The sequence below is a fragment of the Herpailurus yagouaroundi genome, unplaced genomic scaffold, assembly GCF_014898765.1.
Source record: "Herpailurus yagouaroundi ecotype Mexico unplaced genomic scaffold, PumYag 29, whole genome shotgun sequence".
In the NCBI taxonomy this organism is placed as follows: Eukaryota; Metazoa; Chordata; class Mammalia; order Carnivora; family Felidae; genus Herpailurus; species Herpailurus yagouaroundi.
The window spans coordinates 14,608,848-14,613,691 of NW_024412377.1; the positions used below are offsets into that span (position 1 = coordinate 14,608,848).

The window sequence follows — 4,844 nt, forward strand, 5'->3', positions numbered from 1 at the left end:
AGAAAAGAAAAGAAAAGGAAAGAAAAGGAAAGAGAAGAAAAGAAAAGAAAATTTATAGTCATAGAGACATTTTATCTGTTCTCTTTAAAACCCTTATATTCCCTGAGTGATTCAGGGAAATGCTGTCTTTGTCCAGAGACTGACCTAAAAGTTTCTGACCATGGACTCATGGTGGCATCAAGATTTTCTCAATCTTAACAATTAACAGACTAGCATATGTTAACAGATAACTGAAAAAAATAAACCCTAAAACATAAAAGAAGAATACTAGGTTAAAAAAAAGAAGAAGAAGAAATGAAGTAATAAAGCTAGAAATTCATGCAGTGAAAATGGAAGTAATAGAATTAGAGGCATAACAAAACTCAGATTAAAAATATAAATGGTAGAGAAAAAAAATATTTAAAAAAAAGTAGAATTTTTGCAGCTATAGTGAGTGAACTTTCCAAGACAAAATCAAATGACAAAGATTAAAAGTGTTAGAAAAGATAAGAGCTATAGGTAATCAATCAATGCTGACATTTCTACAACTGCATTACACGTATTATAACAAGAGAAAAACACAAAAGTTGAAGCGAGGAAACTCATCACTGAAATTCAATGATATTTTCTGAAATAGAAAGTCTTCAGCTAGCAAGGGACCAGCTTTTGCCTAGCACAGCAAGTTATAAAGACCCTTCCCCAAAACCATTGTGAAAATTCCGTAATGATAAGGATAAATAATAGACTCTAGAAACCTTTAGTAAGCCACAGCAAAAGCACGCAAGCAAAGGAAAGGACACCCTGAAAGGAAGGAGAATTAGAAGGTCTTAGGTTTCATAATAAACATCACAACTGAGTAAGTGTTGGTGCCATTACATCATTAGTTATTTCATGTTGGCAACTTTTTGATCGTTTGACCACTATATTCAGGATGATGCACAGTTTCTGAAACAATATATGCCATTAGTAAATATTTAGTCAAAATACTTAATGTTTGCAGTGGAGTTGGAGCATGGGCCTACAGTTCAGGTAGGAGGATCATTTTAAGCAGGATGTATGAAAGACAGTGTTTTGTGTTTTGTTTTTTTTTTTATTTTTTTTTTAACGGGAGGGGCCGAGAGAGAGAGAGACACAGAATCTGAAACAGGCTCCAGGCTCTGAGCTGTCAGCACAGAGCCCGACGTGGGGCTCGAACCCACGGACCGCGAGATCATGACCTGAGCCAAAGTCAGATGCTTAACCGACTGAGCCACCCAGGCGCCCCATGACAGTGTTTTCTAAGTACAAGTGTGTTCTTCCAAGTCTCATCCTTCCTGCTCTTTGCCATTGTGATCTTACAGTTTCTTCACTAAGTGTTAGAAACAATCTTTCCACGCTTGAATCTGTGCAGGCTCTGAGAGGGCTTTGACCAATATAATCCAGTGAAAGGGTCAGGTACAGGCACAGCCCTCAAATACCCTAGCGTTTCTGCATCCTACCTTTTAAAACTTGGGAGCCATACGGAGAAAACCATATCGCTTAAAAGGTTATATGTGGATTCTCCGTAACAGCATCTAAGGAACTAGCAACTGAGAACCAGCCGTGTAAATGATCCACCATAGAAAGTTGCTGTGATGGTGCCATAAAATTAATCTAGGGTCTAGGCAATTAGCAGAAGCAAGAATGACCCCAAGAAGACCATGAGAAACTAAAAGGATATGGAGATGGGAGGCTCATATGTTCTCATAGGTTCCTATGATCATATGTCTGTGGTGCCAGAATATTTAGCAAAACTATTGCCTGCATCAATGTGAAAAATAAACATTTAACTTTATGAGTCTATGAATTGGTATAAACAGATTGTTCAGGCCAACCGGTTAGCTGTGTCTGACAAGATAGTTTATTGAGATAAAGGGAAGAGGAATACTTTAAATATTTTAGCAAAATTTAGAGGACAAATTGAGGGACTAGGAGAGTCCTTCTACCCAATTAAATGTTTCTAACGTAAAAATGATCTTAGGGGAAAGCTCAACGCCAGGGTTGATGTGTAAAACATGACCTCAGAGTGATTTTATTTTTATTTTCTAAAATTTTCTTAATGTTTATTTGTTTTTGAGAGACAGAGAGAGTGCAAGCAGGGGAGGGGCAGAGAGAGAGGGAGCCATAGGAGCTGAAGCAGCAGGCTCCAGGCTCTAAGCTGTCAGCACAGAGACCAACGTGGGGCTTAACCCCACGTGCTGGGAGATCAAGACCTGAGCCGAAGTCAGAAGCTTAACCAACTGAGCCATCCAGGTGCCCCCACCTTAGAATAATTTTAAAATCAAGTTGGTAGCTGTGAGACACTTGGCTAAGATCTCAAAAGGATATAAGGTGGTTGCTTGTAAACTTTCTTTACTACACAAATTTTCCTTTAAGAGTAGTAAGGGCATGCATGCTTCCTAGGTTCTCTTATAGGTAGTGTTTTCTGAAGACTCTTAAGGATGTGCCTAACATTCTCTCCAAAATGGTTCCCAAGAATCTTAAAGAGGTCGCCCTCAACACCAGGGTTCGCAGACCAATGTAGAGAGGAATCCATTTATAAAGATTTATAACCCTTAAATCGTTATCAGGGCTTGACTTTTTGTTTAAAAGAGACTACTACCAAAAGATCCATAGGAAACCCAGTTTCAAAGAGAAATTTTGAAACAGGAGCACCATAGTCTTGGGTCAGAAGTTGCAACAGGTGGTCAAAATCAAAAGCAAGTTTGGGACTGACAACCTTCTGAAAGTAAGAAGGCTGAGAGAACTACCTAGCTATAAATATAGGCCACTTCTTGCTGAAAGGAAGAGTGAGTTTGTTAAGATAAAAGCTTAAAGAAAAAAATTTAGAGCCATGAAGAAAACTCCCCCAAAGCAAGACTAGGCCCTAATCAAAAACTTTTCATCAAAGTTGTTCTTTCCCTGTACTACCATGAATGTTGGAGGGGAGCCAGCTTTATTACTTGCCCCTTTCATTCAGAAAACTCCAGACTGAGAGGATTCATATTTGAGTGAAGCTTTACCCAAAACAGGGTCTGATTTAGATCTCAAAGTTCTGGACTTTGAGTTGATGCTATAATACAGCCTTAATCCAAATGGTTGGACTACTATAACAAAAATCATAGACTGAATAGTTTTTAAACAGCAAACATTTATTCCTCATAGTCCTGGAAACTAGGAAGTCCAAGGTCAAGGCAACGGTAAATTTGGTATCTGGTAAGGACCCACTTTCTGGTTCATAGATTATCATCTTTTTGTTGTGTTCTCACAATGGCAGAAGGGACTAGAGAGCTCTGTAGGGTCTCTTTTATAAGAACACTAATCCCATTTTTGAGGGCTTTATCCTCCAAAGTTCTCACACCTAAAACAATTAGATTGGGCATTAGGTTTCAATACATGAATTTGGGGGTCGGGGGGAGGTGGAGGGATACTTTCAAACCATGGAAAATAGGATGAGAGTTTAGGGTTCTTGGGAGATGGGGTGAGAATACATTGTATGTGAGGGTGAAAAGAATTGCTGAAGCTGGAAGGTAGGATGTGGAAGATTACATTCTCTAAAGACATCCATATCACATGCTCTTCTTTAATGTGACATGACCGCCTTTCTTGTCAAGAGATGGGCACTCTGTTCCTAGCCCATTGAATCCAATTCCTGTAAATGTTTTGCCAACAAGTTCTTTGCCAATCCTGCACATAATCTTTAATGGCAGCTTCTATTCCCTTCTCTGTTGAATAGAGCAGCCATACTGTGAGAAGCCCAAGCCATACAGAGAGACCCAACGTAGACAGTCAGTTCGACAGTGAGTCCCTTTATGGCTCTCCAACATCAGCTAACTTCAACTGCCAGCCAGCGCAATGAGTCATTTTGGATTTTCCAGCATAATTGAGTCCCAAAATAAATTTCAGTGCTAGAGCTATATATGCATGCAGTCAAGTTTTCAAAAAAGGATACAGCCAAACTATAGAAGGTCTAATAACTCTGCTGATAGTTATTTACTTATTATATCTCTTGAAATAAAATGCAAGATTTTTTGTAGGAGAATGGCATAAACAAAACTACTTATGGAAAATGACACCACAAATGATAAGGATGGCAAAACCCTTCAATCTGAACCAGAAATGGATAATGAAGGTGTGAAGTCAAGGGGCCAATTTGTTTGGGGGTGGGGGAAAGACTGGAATTTGAGATCGGCTTCTATCATCAGTGTCAAGGAGTATAATATAAATAAGAGAACTGTTTCTAAAATGAAGAACAAGAGTCATCAGATTAACACTCCCTTAAACTGTCTGTTAAATGCAGTTTTCTGAGTCTCACTGTGAAAATATTTATGCAGAGTGCCTACTGGTCAATGTCTGTGAGACTTGAAGACCACTGACATAGGAGATGTAGAAGAGAAATAAATTAAAAATGCAAGAACTGTGTTCCTTTTCAGACTTCCTGAATTTAAGCTTAAAGTCAAAAATGAATGGCGAGGGATTTAGAAGGATGCCAGAGCTGTAGATCATATTTGGAAGATGGCATACTCGGTACACGTATCAAAATATTGGACATGTCCTTGAAGTAAAGAAATTTTTCCTTTCAGTTTTGCTTTCTTTTTTCAATTTGATAAATGTTCAAAAATAGGAGAAACAGTGATATTCTCCTTTAAGTATTTTTGAACGGAAATTTTGTTTTCTACCAAATTATGACACTAAACTATTTCTCTCTTCTACTTGTAGATTCAAAAATATCATAGATCATTTATTCATTTATGGAGGGCACCTTTTGGGATGAGCACTGGGTGTTGTATGGAAACCAATTTGACAATAAATTTCATATATAAATAAAAAAAAATAAATAAATTAAAAAAAAATAAAAAAATAAAAAA

At 37.8% G+C, this 4,844-nt stretch overlaps 1 non-coding gene across 1 annotated transcript; it reads right to left on the bottom strand.

The window, feature by feature from the left end:
• Window positions 1-1,153: 1,153 nt before the first annotated feature.
• TRNAQ-UUG (transfer RNA glutamine (anticodon UUG)) lies at window positions 1,154-1,238 on the bottom strand. The gene has a single exon. It is a non-coding gene; the product is annotated as a tRNA-Gln (tRNA).
• Between the last annotated feature and the right edge of the window lie 3,606 nt (window positions 1,239-4,844).